At 40.9% G+C, this 17,286-nt stretch overlaps 1 pseudogene; it reads right to left on the bottom strand.

The window, feature by feature from the left end:
- Nucleotides 1-6,803: 6,803 nt before the first annotated feature.
- LOC118642386 lies at nucleotides 6,804-10,893 on the bottom strand (annotated as a pseudogene).
- Between the last annotated feature and the right edge of the window lie 6,393 nt (nucleotides 10,894-17,286).

Below are 17,286 nucleotides of genomic sequence, written 5' to 3'. Positions count from 1 at the left end.
CCACTGGTCCCAGCCGAGGCCGCAGCAGGTCCCAGCCCAGGCCGCTGCGGACCGTGGGCTCCCGGCCCCCTCTCATGTCCTCACAAACCTACCAGGATTGAGTCAGTGTTCCTGGTTATGTGGTCCTCCAAGCTGTCTTTCGGTTGCCCCTTCCTGACGATTTGTCTTTATTTTCATTGTAATTCCAGTTTGGTCCTGGGAGATGGTCTGTGTCGCTTCCATTCACTCTGCCGCCATTTTTTCCTCTCTCTGTTATATATTTTTGATGAGCCTCAACTTCCTTCATTGTTCATGCCTTAACTATGATCTGCACAACTGTGAACTTCTTGGCACTGGAAAATTCAACACTTCAAGTTGGCAGAGAACTTCCAGAAATTCCTATACCATCCTAAAAGTTCTGGTTTATAGAGGAGGTTGAGAAAAAAGGTACCCATGTATAACACATTTTTGATGTGTTTAAATTCAAGTTTTTCAATTATGAATTCCTTTAAAAATGCACAATAATCAAAGGCTTCTTTGCCAAATATCGTTTAACTCTGACCACAGCTGTCATGGGGAGGCAATGAATGACAAGCTGCATATAAGGCAAAGTTCTGTTCCACTGGTTGAGCTGAAGCATTCAGCTTATTTTTTCAAAGATTCTTGGGTCCAGCTGGTGGCTCAGTGTTTGAGTGTCGACCCATGCACCAAGAGGTCACCGGTTCAATTCCTGGTCAGGGCACATGCCCAGATTGGGGGCCAAATCCCCATTGGAGGGCATGCAGGAGACAGCCAATTGATGTTCTTTCTCATCAATGTTTCTATCTCTCTCTCCCTCTCCCTCTAAATTCAATAAATAAATAAATAAATAAATAAATAAGATTCTTGAAATTTGCACAACTTTTTATGTTTTGCCCTAAATTAAATATTATTTTAATGTTTACATCTTGATTTGCATGAGAAAGAATTCTGTAACATGGCCTCAATTACTGTTTTTTTAAAAAATCATTGATTTTTTTCTTCATGTTTTTGTGTTTATACATGCTGACATTAGCTTTGAAAGGCTGTATAATAAAATTTCAGGAAACTGCACTCTTTTATTCAATAGTCTTAAAAATAAAAGTTGGCTGCCCAGTCAGTGTGGCTCAGTGGTTGAGCATCAACCCATGCACCAAGACGTCGCCCGTTCAATTCCAGTCAAGGCTCATGCCCAGGTTGTGGGCCCAATCCCTGGTTGGGGGCATGCAGTAGGCAGCCAAATGATGTTCTCTCTCATTGATGTTTCTATCTCTCTCTCCCTCTCCATTCTTCTCTCTCTAAAAATAAATAAATAAATAAATATTGACTATATTTTATTATTTAATACTAGATTATGATTTCAGACAGTATTTGTATAGATTTTCCCACTCAGCTTTAGACAAGGTGGAGGAGGAAGCTATTCACTCTCACCTTTGGCATTGCAGCTAAGAATAAATAAGTCAAAGTAGTCCCTTCTATGTCATAAACATGTTTTCCTCTTGATCAGTCATTTTATGACCCCCAAGGTCACAGCTATTGAAAAATTTTATTGTGGCTTGACAAATTCTCTATGTCAACTCCATATTATAAGATCTTTCATTTCTTCAATTAAACATCTTGAAATGGATACCGCCTGTGCTGTCGTATTTATTATGTCAATAAAGTCCATTATAGTTACTGCTCACTGTTGAAAAATGGCATGCCAGGAAACTAGCAGACTGTTTTGTGGTCACCATTTAACACAATACCAGCCACTGATGAGCTTATTTTAAAGGCTTTAAGCCATGGATTAATAGAAAATAAGACTTTTCATGTCCTATTTTTTCATTTAAATTTTGCCAGTCTCTCAAAGAAGATGCATTTATTATATCAGTCTCTTTAGATGTGTAAGCAGAGGGAAACTTGAGAACATTTTTTTTGAGGGGAAAATGTTCTTTGGACTATAACTATACAGAAAAGATGTTAAAGTTTACAACAGTGATTCCATACAGACTCACTTATAAATAATTATTATGTGATAGGCAATATTGATACAGGATACATTATGCATTTATAAGCTTTAATACAATTTTTAACTTAGTAACCCATTGGGCAAGACAGTAATATGTTGTAAGGAGTGAGAAATTTAAAATGATAGATTTAAATTCTATCTCTAGGCTATTAACATCTTAGGCCATTAACATCTGAAAATCCTTTACCTACTTATATGAATGCTTCCAGAGTCCTGGCACAAATCTATGTCTGCTAGTATAGCTTTTAAGAAAGAATCAATGGTCTTGGACAGTTTGCTCGGTGGTTAGAACATTGGCCTGCAGACCAAAGGGTTGTGGGTTTAATTTCCAGTCAAGGGCACGTACCTGGGTTGCAGGTTTGATCCTCAGCCCCAGTGGGGGTGGTGTGGGAGGCAAACAATCAATGTCTCTCTCTCTCTCTCTCTCTCTCTCTCTGTCTCTCTCACTCTGTCTCTCTCTCTCTCTCTCTTCCTCCTACTCTATCTAAAAAGCAATGAAAAAATATCCAATATCCTCGGGTGAGGATTAAAAAGAAAGAAAGAAAGAGTCAAATGGCCCTGACAAGTTTGGCTCAGTAATTAGAGCATTGGCCCAGGGACCAATGAAAACTGGGCTCGATTCCGGTTGAGGGCATTTACCTTGGTTTGGTCCTGGAGGCAACCAGTCGATGTCTCTCTCACATCAATGTTTCTCTCTCTGTCTCCCTCCGTCCCTCCCTCCCACTCTATCTGAAGTTAATTAAAAAAATATCCTCTGGTGAAGATTTAAAAAAAAAAAAGAGTCAATGTATTAAGATAAAAGTTTCCCAACTGGGTCAAAGTTCATTTGTGTGTCAGTGTTCTTTGTTGTCATTTTAATATATTGGAGTATAATAGATTAAATTCCATTTAGAATGCTGAAAAAGTTCTGAAAATAGATAATGCTGAGGTTTATAAACACTGTGAATATATAGTGTCACTGAAATATACACTTAAAAATGGTTAAAATGGTAAATTGTATGTTATGTAAATTTATCACACATACAAAAGAGATTGAATCATACCAGCTCTATGAATTGTACCAACTTGAGGTTAAACATTTTCAAGAAAATTGTAGTATTGTCCACTTCCGTATTCTCCCGATGATAGCAGAAATAGTTGTTTAATAAATTTTATAGAAAAATTTTATGTTGTTTATTGCATTTCTACTTTCCAGTGTACCCCTGAGTATACTTCTTAAAGATCTAAAAGTGTAGCCTAACAGATTCTTTAAGACACTGTGCTATGGAGACATGAAGAGGACCCTTAGCTGCCCAGGGCCCAGGAGGCATCTTGATCATTTCCCCACATATGATTTGCTGTGTTAACGTGGCCCAGAAAACAAAACAAAACATAAAAATTCTGCAAAGATAATAGTCCTGTTAATATTTTCATTAAGCCCTGGCCGGTTTGGCTCAGCGGTTAGAGCATCAGCCTGCGGTCCCGAGAGACCCGGGTTCGGTTCCCGCTAAGGGTATGTACCTTGGTTGCAGTTTGTCCCCGGCCCTGGTTGGTCGTGCGGGTGGCAGCCACTCGATGTGTCCCTTTCACATCGATGTTTCTCTCTCTCTCTCTCCCTCCTACTCTATCTGAACAAAAAATGTCCTCAGGTGAGGATAAATAAATAAATAAATAATATATTCATTAAGATATTATCGTAACGGTTTCCCTGCATTTGAGAAAATTTAATGAATTAATTAGGGCTTATGCCATTGCAAGTAACAGAAAATACAATTCAACTGGCTTTAAAGAAAAAGATGGTGGTGGTAGTGATAAATGTCATTGTCTCTAGTAAGTAGAAAGTGTGGGGGTGGCTGAGGCACAACTCAGTTCAGGGGCCCCAATGGTGTCAAGTCTTAGCTTCTCCTCATCCTGCCGGAGCTCGTTTTCCTCCAGATGGATCTGACAGTCATTGGCTGGGAGTGGGTCACTGTCCCCATCCTGAATCGATCCCTGTGACCAGGGAATGGGAAGCGTTAACTGTCTTGGGCCTATTTCAGATGCCCAACCCTAGAGGGCTTCTAACAGAAAGGCCAATGGACACTAAGAGGCCAAAACAACACATGTTCCCTACAATCCAGACACAAAAGGTTCATCTTAGAACTGAATAACTCAGACAATGACTGACTGGGAGATAGAAAAAAATATGAGCTTCAGAGTTAACTATGTTGTTTAAAATTAGGTTCAACTACAAACAGAACCAGCTACATAAATTTCAGGGCCCAGTTCAACATGAAAACACAGAGCCCCTTTTCAAATGTTATTAAGAATGTCGTTGGCCACCGCAGTAAGTAAAGCAAATGCAGGGACCTTCTAAGTGGAGAACCCTAGACCACAAGTTCACACACATGAAGTTGACCTGACCTCAAATAATAGTAAAAAAAATAACAGAGGTTTTAAAAAGATAGAAGTGTGTTTCTTTCTCACGTACAAGTCCAAAGGCGATTTGGCAAAGCTTTTGGGGGACCCAGACTTTTTTCAGCTCATTCTCTGCCATCCCTCGAGTGTGGACCCATCCTCTTGGTCTAAGCTGACTCTGTGTCCCAAGTATCAGGAAGGTAGACGTGGGAAGAGAGGCTTGCCTCCTTCCTTTGCGGGAGACTTCCTGGAGAACTATGTAATGCTTTCACTTGTGTCTCATGATCCAGGGTCTAGGGAAGCAGGAGGCAGAGTAACCAGCTAAAACTCAAGCTTCTATTATCAAAGAAGGGGAGAATGTTATGGGGCAGGGTATTAATCAACCATTTCTGCCATGCAGATGGCCTGAGTTTTAATCCCTCTACAATATCACTCACATGAGAGATTTGAGGGGCATTATCTAACTTCTCTGATCTGCAGTTAACCTATAAAATTAAAATAATCTTTTTTCTTATTTCTATTACTCAGCATATGTTCAAGGAACTGAGGAGAGGCCAGGCCAGGGTGCTAGCATGCAGGGAGCAAGGGGGTGGGCATGACATGCTGTTGGGGAGGAAGGCAGGGGCCGCTAAGGGATTTAATCCAGAGCTTGAGGGGGTGGGGGGCAGGTCCACTGTCTACCCTTGAAATGTGTTCCTTCCTCCCTCACCAGGCTGTAGGCATCCTGAAAGCAGGATGGCATCTTTTGTATTTTTACCTCGTTTATATCCAGTGCCTGGCACAGAACCTGGTACAGAGAAAGTATCCAATAAATGTTTTTTTAAATATATAACTGGGTGGGTGGGGTTGTTCTGACCAAGATGCAGGATTAGCACAACAGCGGCTCCCTCCGCCCTGGAGGGGCTGGACAGACAAAACGGATCAATCTGTGAGCAGCCCTGGGTGCCCGGACAGGAGCAGCCCCATGGCCGTGGGCAAGTGTCCTCAGGTAATATCAGGAGGGCACGAAAGCCCTGTGCTTTTGAGACATGATGGAGCAGGTGAGCCAGAGTGTCTGTACAGAGGCTTCCCACCCCTCCTCTCAGGCCCCCGCTGCCCCCCGCCCCGGGGGGGCACTGCTGTCCTGTGGCTGCTCTAATAAAGTGCCACAGACTGAGTGGCTTAACCATTGTCTCACAATTCTGGAAGCCAGAAATCCAAAACCAAGATGTCAGCAGGGCCATGCTCCCTCTGAAGGCTCCAGGGGTAAATCCTTGTTTGCTTGGTGTTTCTTGGCTTGTAGACACCAGTCACGTGGCCGTCTGCCCTCTGTGCTAACTGTGCCCACATTTCCCCTTTTTATAAGAACACCAGTCATATTAGATTAGATCTTAACTGGATTAAATCTGCAAAGGCCCTATTTCCAAATATAGTAACAATTTGAGGTACTAAGGGTTAGGATGGAGACAGAGCTTTTGGAGATACAATTCAACTCATAAGAGGAGGAGATAGTCAAGACCTGATCTGAGGGGTCATTTAATGGGGTGAAGAGTAAGCATGGTTTTCTCCATTGGTATGAAATGTCCCGAATAAGCAAATCCAGAGACAAAAATAAGCTTAGTGGTTGCTGGAGGCTGGTAGAAACAGGGAGTGGCTGCTAATGAGTACAGGCTTGCTTTTATTTTTCAAGATAAAAATATTCTGGACTTAGATAGTGGTGATGGTTGCGTAATTTTGTAAATATACTAGGAACCACTGAATTGTACATTTTTTTTCTTCAACAGATTTTTTTTTTTTTAAGAAATGAATTTTGAAGAGAGAAACAAACCATGAGGTAGAGAGGTTTGGAATAAAAATAGTAAGCTATTTTGCTCATTGTTTTATCACCACAACAAATGAGTATAGAGATTGCACTGTAAGAAAGAACACAATAGCCCTGGCCAGTTTGGCTCAGTGGTTGGAGCATCGGTCCACGGATCAAAGAGTCTCAGGTTCAATTCTGGTCAAGGGCACTTGTCTTGGTTCCAGTTTGGTCCCAGCCCTGGTCTGTGGGAGGCAGCCAATCGATATGTCTCTCTCATATCGATGTTTCTCTCTCTCTCTCTCTCTCTCTCTCTCTCTCTCTCTCTCTCCCTCCCTCCCTCCCTCCCTCCCTTCCACTCTATCTGAAGATGGAAGGAAGGAAGGAAGGAAGGAAGGAAGGAAGGAAGGAAGGAAGGAAGGAAGGAAGGAAGGAAGGAAGGAAGGGGGCCTGGGAATAAATTTAACCAAGGATGTAAAAACCAGAAAGAATGAAAGAAAGAAAGAAACAACACAATAAAGGTCCAAGATCAAGGTGTTCCTTTAGGCAAGGCTGAAGACTACAGTCTCTGGTTTTTGGAATCAAAGCTGCAGTACTTGTTTTGGCTGGATCACTGGGAGTTTGGCAAAGCCCATGCTTTTAACCAGATTTGAACAGAAGAATGGTCACTTGGCCCAGGCAGAAGTAGATGAAGTGTTTGGTTTCATGTGCCAGGTAACTACCAAAGTTCCTCCCCAGGATGCAGTGCCAGGTGGGGCTGTACTTCTTGTCAGACCCTAAATGTCCTTCTCTGTGTTATATTTCTCCAATGCCTGAGGAGCACATTCCACCAACTTCTGTTAAGTCTCTCTCCAACATCGGCTTTTTTTTTAATCCTCACCCAAGGATATTTTTCCATTGATTTTCAGACACAGTGGGCGGGAGAGAGGGGGAAAGAAACATCAATGCGTAAGAGACACATGGATCGGTTGCCTCCCACAGGACCCCAACCAGGGCCGGGGATCAAATCACAACCAAGGTACATGCCCTTGACCGGAATCAAACCTGAGACTTTTTTGTCCTCAAGTCATTACTCTAATTACTGAGCCCAACCGTCAAGGGCTTGACATCAGCATTTTTGATCATCGCCTTTGATCGCAAGTGGTTACAGGACCAAGGGTTGGCAACTGTATCCTGGGGGAGATGGGGAGGGCCTGGTGAGGCTCAGACCCAGCAGAGATGCTGTCTCGAAACCTTAGCCCATCTCTGAATTGTACATTTAAAAATGTATAGCCCAGCCCAGCTGGGTTGCTCAGTTGGTTGGAGCATTGTCCTGTGCACCAAAAAGGCTTCACATTTGATCCCTGGTTGGGTGCCTACTGTTGGCGCATACGTAAGACAACCAATCAATGTTTCTCACACCAATGTTACTCTCTCTCTCTCTCCCTCCCTTCCGCTCTCTAAAAAAATCAATATACATATCTTCTGGTGAGGATTTTTTGAAAAGTATAGATTATATTTCAATAATAATAATTTTAAAAGATCAAAACCAGGACCTTGTAACAAATATTTCAACAGTGAAACTACAAGCTAAAAAAAAAAGAAAGGAAAGGAAAGGAAAATGGAATCGTATTTCCAAAATATTAAAGGTAAATAACTTAAAACTTAGAATTTTAGATCCAATCAAACCACTTTCAAATATGAGGCCATGAGCACTGGCCCCTGTGGCTGTTAGTTGGGCATCACCCCATGCACCAGGAGGTTGCTGGTTTGATTTCTGGTCAGAGCTCATGCCCAGGTTGCAGACCCCATCCCAGTAGGGGGCAGGAGGCAGTCAATTGATGTTGTGCTCTCACATCGATATTTCTCTCTCCCTCTTCGTTTCTCTCTCTCTCTAAAAATCAATAAACTATTCTTTTAAAAAATATATATGAGGGCACGATAAAAAAATATATATATACATATATTTATATACAAATATATATGTATATATATGTATTTTTTATCTAACTGATATACTTGAAACTCTATTGTTATGTTACTTTATTTATTTATTTATTTATTTATTTATTTATTTATTTTTATTGGTGACAGTATTAAAAACATTCTTAAGACATATGAGGCCTCAGAAGTTACAGACCCATTACGGAAGATACAAGACCCATACAAACTTGTTTAGGATGAAGTATTTAAATAAGAGTAAAAAAACACACAAGAGAAGCTGCAAGTAAAGTGCTAAAATTCCTTGAAAAAATATTATTGTTGTTCTTAAGAAATCTCTAAGACTAGGTACAAAGAAAAGATATATTTAAGACAGAATTTAAAGTTACCAACATAATAGGGTAAGAGAAGGCTAAGGAATGAGAATGTGCCTAATTCTTCTACTGTGATGTGAGTAATATAGATATCAATTTTTAAGTAAGAAAGGATTAGCCTGACCAGTGTGGCTCAGTGTATTGAGTGTCATCCCATGGACTGAGAAGTCCTGGTTTGATTCCTGGTCAGGGCACATGCCCGGGTTGCCGGCTTGATCCCCATGAGGGGCCGTGCAGGAGGCAGCTGATCAATGTATCTCTCTCACATCAATGTTTCTATCTCTCTCTCTCCCTTCCTTTCTCTCTAAAAAAAATCAATAAAAAGTATAAAAATTAAATTAAAAAGAGAAGATTCAAAGGAAACAGGAAAAGTGGATAAACTGAAATGATAGTAGGAACAGATTCAATTATGTCAATAATGACCATTGTTGTAAATGGACTACAGTTACCAGTGAAAAAACAAAAATTGACAAATGGGATTTTTAAAGTTTATATAAATGAATGGATAAATATGATCTTTTAGATATTTGCACCTTCTGAAAATATGCAATTGTGTAATCTAACTCTCATAGGCATTGAAAATATCTAAACCCAGAAGACAGAGTTTTGGGAGTTGAGAGAATAAAATGTACCATTTAGATCAGGAGTTGGCAAACTACCTATCTCATGGACTAAATCTGGACACCATCTGTTTTTGCATGACTGGTGAGCCATATAGTGGTTTTTAAATTTTTAATGGTTGGAAAAAATCAAAAGAAGAATAAATATTGCATACTATATGAAAATTATATGAAATTCAAATTTAAGTGTCCATAAACTTTTAATGGAACACAATCACACCCCTTGATGTTCCTATAGTCTAGGACTATTTTCACACTGCAACGGGAGAGTTGAATACAGATGGTCGCGATTTACAATGGTTCGATTTATAAAATTTCTCCTTTATGATGGTGCAATAGTGATATGCACTCAGTAGAAACCGTACTTTGAATTTGATCTTTTCTTGGACTAGTGGTAGGTAGTCCGATACTCTCTAGTGATGCTGGGCAGCAGCAGTGAGCCGCAGCTCCCAGTCAGCCACACAATCACCAGGGTAAAAGCCAATACTCTACAGTGGACTGTGTTGCCAAGCATTTTTTGGATATTGTGTGTTGTGTTTTCCCACTCCATCATGTGTACAAGATACCCATCTGTGTTTCCTGCTTCTGATGAGAAGAGGAAGGCAATTACTCTTGAAATAAAACTCAAGATAATTGCCCAACTGTAGGCTAATGTAAGTGTTCAGAACACAGTTAAGGTAAGCTAGGCTAAGCTATAATGTTTGGTAAGTAGGTGTATTAAATGCATTTCGACTTACAATGTTTTCAACTCGCAGTAGATTTATTGGGATGTAACCCCATCATAAGTTGAGACCATATGGCCCACTAAACCTTAGATATTTATAGAAAATGTTTATTGACCCCCTCTTCTAGATACTCTTTAGGCATAAAAGACATTGCTGTGTTGGGAGGTTGAGCAAGGTGGCTAGTGTTAGGTAGAAATATTATGCTTCTGAGTATTAAAAACACTGATGGATCTCAGTAACAAAAATTAGCCATCAAAAAGCACAACTTGCCTGCCCTGGCTGAGTGGCTCAATTGGTTGGAGCATCATCCTGCACACCAAAATGCTGTGGCTTTGATCCCCAGCCGGGGCACACAGGAGAGGCAGACAATTGATGTTTCTCTCTCGCATTGATGTTTCTCTCTTTCTCCCTCTCTCTCCCTTCCTCTGTCTCTCTAAAATATCAATAAAATATCCTCAGGCAAGGATTTTTTTAAAAGTACAACTTACTCTATTGGAGAATCTTTTCCTGGGAGCATTGTCATTATTTGATCCTAGAAATCAATGATTTCTATATAGGGATTGCTTTATGGTCAACAAGGCTGAAATGCATCTGTTATATAGAGTGGAAAATAACTTCATTTGAGGAGATTGGGTGGCAGCCAGTATGTTTTAGAAACACACTGCTGATTTGTGAGACAGGTTAATATTTGAGAAAGGAATAGATTTAGCTGTTACATTCTGGAGGGCTTGGTTTTACTCTCTGTATAAATTAAGGCTTTGTGTTACTAGCAAAGGAGAGTTCAAGTAGGCTTAATCTCAAGTCAAAAGGCTCAGCTCTTGCTGTTCTGATATTTTGCCAGGGGAACTGTGACCAAGGGCATTTGAGAAGTACCATAAAAGTGCTCTTTTAAAATCTTGAGAGCATTAAATCAAAAAACCTATAGTAAAAATGTCAATAAGGAATTACTGACATATTATTATTCCATATCTAAAGTTAATGATAGCTAGATACTCATGGTGTTTCATTTTGCTCAGATGTATAACCTCAAATGTTAGCCATAATAATACTAAGTAACCCACAGAGCAAAGCTCACAAAAACGTTTGTCATTCCAAGATTTCTGACTCAGTGCTGAAAGGTCTAGCTTTGGGCACTTCTCTTGTGTTAATTGCTTTTTTGCACCTATTCTTAAATGTAAGGTGTAACTTTTTTGTTTCATTTTAAAAAGTCAGTTAAACAAGGGCCCTGCGGTGTACCTGGTCTGTAATACTAGACTGTAATGCTCAAAGATCGAGAAACCAACTTTACTCCTTAATAATGTTCTGGTATTTATCCTTTTTGACCTATTCTTGTATCTAACTTCTTGGGACACTCAAAACAGCATATAGGGTATGATTCCATTTGAGTAAAAGGAAGTGTATTAGTTATCTCTTGCTATGTAACAAACTATAACAAAACTTAGTGTAAACAACACCCATAATCATCACAGTTTCTGTGGTCAGGAATCTGGGCAGTCCTTTGTTGGGTCCTCTGTTCAGGGTGTGGCACAAGGCTGCGATCAAGGTGATATCCAGGGCTGAGGTCACATCTGAAGGCACGGCTAGGAAAGAATTCACTTCTAGGCTCGTGCAGTGTTGGCAGAATTCAGTTCATTGAGGGTTGTGGGGCTGAGGGCCTCAGCTCCTTGCCATGAGCCTCCCAGCATGGCAGCTGCTTCATCAAAGCATGAACGCTGAACAGGAATGAAATCGTCTAGCACAGCGGTTCTCAACCTGTGGGTCGTGACCCCTTTGGGAGTCGAACGACCCTTTCACAGGGGTCGCCTCAGACCATCGGAAAACACATATTTCCAATGGCGATTCATAACGGTAGCAAAATTACAGTTATTAAGTAGCAACAAAAATAATTTTATGGTTAGGGGTCATCACAACATGAGGAACTGTATTAAAGAGTCGCGGCATTAGGGAGGTTAAGAATCTAGCAAGACCGGCATCACAATCTTCTGTAATCTAATCATGGACGTGACATCCCACCGACTGCTGTATTCTCTTGGACAGAAGCAAATCATCAATCTCACCCACACTCAAGGGGTGGGGACGACACAGGACATAAACACCAGGACTCAGGGGACACTGGGCACCATCTCAGAGGCTGCCCACCACAGAAGGACATGCATGTTTATTTGCTTGATTATGTACAGGAAATTTCTGGTAGAATACAGAACAATTCATTAGAAATTGTCTGTAGTGATTACTTCTGGAAATGGGACTAGGAGATCAAAGACAGCGAGAAAGGGACTTCACTTTTCACTTTACACTTATCTATTTTGTTTTACCTTTTTTTTGTTTTACCATAAACACTTTGAATTATGCGTTATTTTTATTTTGAAAAGAAAAAAAGGCACTCAAAGTTATTTTCCAGTAACTGTAATTTTAAAAGTAGTCTGAGCTCAAAGAATAAAAATCAGTGAGGTCTGCCTGCAGTGTGGCTCAATGGGTTGAGCATCCTCCCATGGACTGAGAGATCCAGGTTCAATTCCTGATCAGGGCACATGCCCAGATTTCAGGCTCCATCCCCAGTAGGGGGAGTGCAGGAGGCAGCTGATTAATGTATCTCTCTCATATTGATGTTTCTATCTCTCACTCCCTTCCTCTCTCTCTAAAAAATCTATTAAAACATAATTTAACTAAAATAAAATAAAATAAAAATATCCATAACTGTTTGGCCGGCCAGTGTGGCTCAGTGGTTGAGCGTGGACCCATGCATCAAGAGGTCACCAGTTTCATTCTCAGTGAAGTTTTTCTCTCATCGATATTTCGATCTCTCCCCCACTCTCTTTTCCTCTCTCTATAAAAAGTCAATGAAAAAAATAAATAAAAATAGCCCAGTTGGTGTGGCTCAGTGGTTGAGCATCGACCCATACGGCAAAAGGTTGCTGGTTGGATTCCCGGTCAGGGCATATGCCCAGGTTGTGAACCAAATCCCCAGTGTGGGACATATAGGAAGCAGCCAATTGATGTTCTCTCTCATCAATGTTTCCATCTCTCTTTCCCTCTCTCTTCCTCTCTCTCTGAAATCAATAAAAAAGAAAAATGTATTTTAGCTCTGCCCAGTTTGGCTCAGCAGTTAGAGCATTAGCCCTTAGACAGAGGGGTCTCCGGTTTGATTCCTGGTCAAGGGCACATACCTGAGTTGCAGGTTCGATCCCCAGCCCTGGTCAGGATCCTACGGGAAGCAACCAATCTATATGTCTCTCTCACATCGATGTTTCTCTCTCACTCTCCTCCTCCCTTCCTTTCTCCCTTCCACTCTATCTAAAAATCAATTAAAAAAAAAGATTTAAAAATATCCTCGGTGTGGATTAACCACACCATGTAGGTGGCAACCAGTTGATGTGTATATATATAAATATTTTTTTAAGAAATAAACTACCTTCTGGAAATTACCTCTGATCCCTGGATTGTTTCTAAATCAGTGGCGGCTTTGGCTCCATATGAGGACTCATTTAGGTGTCTTATTTCTCCCCCAGTCTCAACCTTTCCCCATCAGCCACTGCAGCCAGTTAGCATTACCAGATAAAATACAGGATGCCCAGTACGGTCCGTGTAATATTGGGATTTACACTAAAAAAAGTGTTTTATTTGCTAAATCTGACATCCACCCCCAAAGGTGGCCTGCACACTCTTCCAGATGGGGGTGGGGATTTGGGATGTCTGGAGACAGTTGGTTGTCACAACTGGGGCATAGGTGCTACTGGCACCGATTGGGAAAGGTCAGGGATGCTTCTAAACATCCCTCAGTGCCCAGGACAGTCCCATGATAAAACATGTGACCTCAAGAGTCAGTAGTGCCTTACACAGGCTCCCTCCTGCTCATTGTAGCCTTGGTGAGGAGCTGGAGGATGCTTAGAAAGGTCCTGAAAATAATCACCAGATGACAGGGAAGGGGAGATATCAGCAGATTCTCTCCGCAAAATAACTTAGGTCTTCAAGCCTAGCTTGGCCCAACCCTCTCAGCAGCCAAACTCTTTTTTTTGTTTTGTTTTAATCCTCACCTGAGGAATTTTTTCCATTTATTTTCAGATAGAGGGGGAGGGAGAGAGAAAGAGAGAGAAACATCAATGTGAGAAGGACACATGAACTGGTTGCACGACCCTGACCAGGGCCGGGGACTGAACCGCAACTGAGGTACGTGCCCTTGACAGGACTTAAACCCGAGACTCTGATCCAAGGGCCAAGGCTCTAACCACTGCTCCAAACTGGCCAGGGCGCAGCAGCCAAACTCCTTTTTTTTTTTTTTTGTAATCCTCACTCGAGGACATTTTTGCATTTAACTTCAGATAGAGCGGGAGGGAGGAAGAGAGAGAGAGACACATTGACGTGAAAGACACATCAACTGGTGGCCACCTACATGTCCCCAACCAGGGCCGGGGACAAACTGCAACTGAGGTACATGCCCTTAGCAGGGACTGAACCCAGGACTCTCTGGTCTGCGGGCCGACGCTCTAACCGCTGAGCCAAACCGGCCAGGGCTGCAACCAAACTCTTAAATGTTTACTGCAAGCTCACACTTGTTTCTCTTCAACCACCTTGTGTAAGGATCTGAGCAAATCTTAAGCAGATACAAGAATTTGCAAATACAAAATGATTTAAAGGGCCTAGCAGAGAATATAATTACTTTTTTCCTTTTTTAATTAATAAAGAGATTTTTACTAATACCCCTGTCCAGAACGTTTTACTGTGGTTAATGTTCCCCAAGATAATCAATCCGAAACTTGCTGATAACACAAATGGGGGTGGAGGGAGTCCCAGTAGCATCTAGTAACTCACAAAGTAATTTGTTCAAGATTAACACCATTTTCCTATGAGAGCTCACGTTGCTTTCATCCATACTAGGTGTGTGGTCAGCAAGAATTTTATTCACTTATTTATTTTGCCTCTTTTAAAAAAAAAATCTATTTTACTTCTTTAAGAAAGTTTGCCCAGTGAAATCTTAACCTTAAAGGTGGTCAGAATCACATTGCAGGTACAAAATATGAAGTTGTATTTAGGCCATGTGCTGTTACTACTGGTGAAATAATATCATATTTATTTGTACTTCAAATGAGAAGAATACATAAAATGAAATGAAAAGGACTGTAATTTAATTTTATTTGTTCAGAGTAGTGACAATGAAAACAGTAAACTGTAAAGGTATTACTTATTCATTCCTTCATCCAATGGTTGCATTTACTGGAAAGAGAATGTTGAATGAGTAATAATAGCATTTAAAATAGTAAGAATGCACGGAAACAGATGTTAGATACACTTGGCAATATTTAATCTAAATTTTTACTTTGACACTTTGGTACATTCTTGTTAACTTCTCTGCTGACTCTCTGGTGTAGGATTCATAGGAGTGGGAATTATTGAGGTGTTAGAAAGCATTTTTAAAGAATCCAAGCACAGAAGGTCAGGAGAGGAGGGTTCAGGGGCTGGGTGGAGGGAGGCAAAGGGGAAGAAATGGGGGAACATCTGTAAAAGTGTCAACAATTTTTTGTTGTTGTTGTTTTTAATCCTCACCCAACGATATTTTTACATTCATAATCAGACAGAGTGGGAGGGAGAGAGAGAGAGAGAGAAAGAGACATCAATGTGAGAGAGACACATCAATTGGTTGTCACCTGCACGACCCCAACTGGGGCCTGGGACTAGCCACAACCGAGGTACGTGCCCTTGGCTGGAATCAAACCCAGGACTCTTTGGTCCATAAGCCAATGCTCTAACCGCTTAGCCAAACTGGCCTGCACAGGTCAACAATTTTTTTTAAAAAGAATCCAAGTACATATTTAATAAAGAAAATTACTAATAATTTACTAATCCAAGTTTCTGACAATTGAAGGTCACTGTCCTCCATTTGAACCTTAATAATCTCTTCAATCAAAGCGATTTTTATATTAAGATTTGGGTTTGGTTTTATTTGCGTAAGGGGCAGGGAAGAAGTCTTAAGCCTGTATCGACTAGGTTTGTGTGGAGATTGGTCATTCTTTGAGTTTGAGGATAGGATGGCTGTGTGTACTTGGACAAGTTGCTTGACTTTTCTGTGTCTTAGTTTGCACAACTATGAAAAGGAGGTTAAAGCCCTGGCCAGTTTGGCTCAGTGATTTGAGCATTGGCCATGGACCAAAGAGTCATGGGTTGGGTGGGAGGCAACCAATCGATGTGTCTCTCTCACATCAATGTTTCTCTCTCTCTCTCTCTCCCTCCCTCTCTCTCTCTCATTCTGTCCCTCCCTCCCACTCTATCTGAAGATAAATGGAAAAATATCCTGGGGTGAGAATTTTTTTTTAAAAAAAAAAGGAGAGAAAAATAGAACCTACTTCATGGAGTCCCCATGAAGGGTAAATGAGCTAGTTCCTAAAAGCATGTTGTCCAGTATCTAACACAGTAATCAGTTCTCAGTAGTTGTTAATGAAGACTTTTATTATTCTTCAGGTCCAGTGTGCTTTCAGTCATGCACATTTTTGGTGAATACCCCTGCAACCATTCTGTTTTTCACTTTCAGTACAGTATTCAATAAATTACATGGGATATTTAGCACTTATTATAAAATAGGCTCAAGTTAGATGATTTTGCCCAACTGTAGGCTAATGTAAGTGTTCTGAGCACAATTTAAAGTAGCCTAGGCTAAGCTATGGTGTTCGGGAGATTGGGTGTATTAAATGTATCTTCAACTTACTATATTTTCCACGTATGATGGGTTTATTGGGACATAACCACATCATAAGTCAAGGTGCATCTGTATTGCCAGGACCCTGTCAGAGCTGCTGCCCAAGTTCAAAGGAAAGGCCCCGGGATCCTGGCAAGCCCTCTTCAGTGGCCTTCCCAAGAGCTACTAGCTCTGAAATTGTCCCTGCCATGCCATATATAGAACTCACTTATTTCTTTCTAGTCCCATTAAATGGCAGCCAAGCTTTATTTATAGGACACTGGACTATGCTGTCATCTCTGAGATAAGAGTCTATTGCATTCTTTTTTTAATTTTAAAAAAATTCCTCACCCGAGGATATGTTTTTATTGATTTTTAGAGGGAGAGAGAGAGAGTATGGATGTGAGAGAGTAACACCGACAAGCCACCTCCTGCACACACCTCGACTGGAGATTGAACCCGCAAACTGGGTATGTGCCCTGACCAGGAATCAGCCCCACAACTTCCTGGTGTATGCAGTGATGTTCCAACCAACTGAGCCACCCTGCTGGGGCTAGAGTCTATTGCATTCTTAAAATTAAATTATGTTCTAAGTATCTCTTCTTAGACATCCAGAACCTCCTACATGAATGGATTGTAAGGGAAACACCTACATATTCTTGTTTCTGGCAATCTCCTGTTCTGGAAAGGTGGCATTGGCAGTTACACTTTTAGCTTAAAAAAAAAAGTGTCTTCCCTAGTCAGCCCTGAAATCACTGTAGAGCACATAGATTCTATCTGAGACAGCTTCACTGAAAGAGTTGTCTGTCGAAATCA

This window comes from Molossus molossus, unplaced genomic scaffold, assembly GCF_014108415.1.
Source record: "Molossus molossus isolate mMolMol1 unplaced genomic scaffold, mMolMol1.p scaffold_m16_p_3, whole genome shotgun sequence".
Lineage (NCBI taxonomy): Eukaryota > Metazoa > Chordata > Mammalia > Chiroptera > Molossidae > Molossus > Molossus molossus.
The sequence above is the reverse complement of the archived record's forward strand: the minus strand, read 5'-3'. Positions and strand labels throughout refer to the sequence as shown.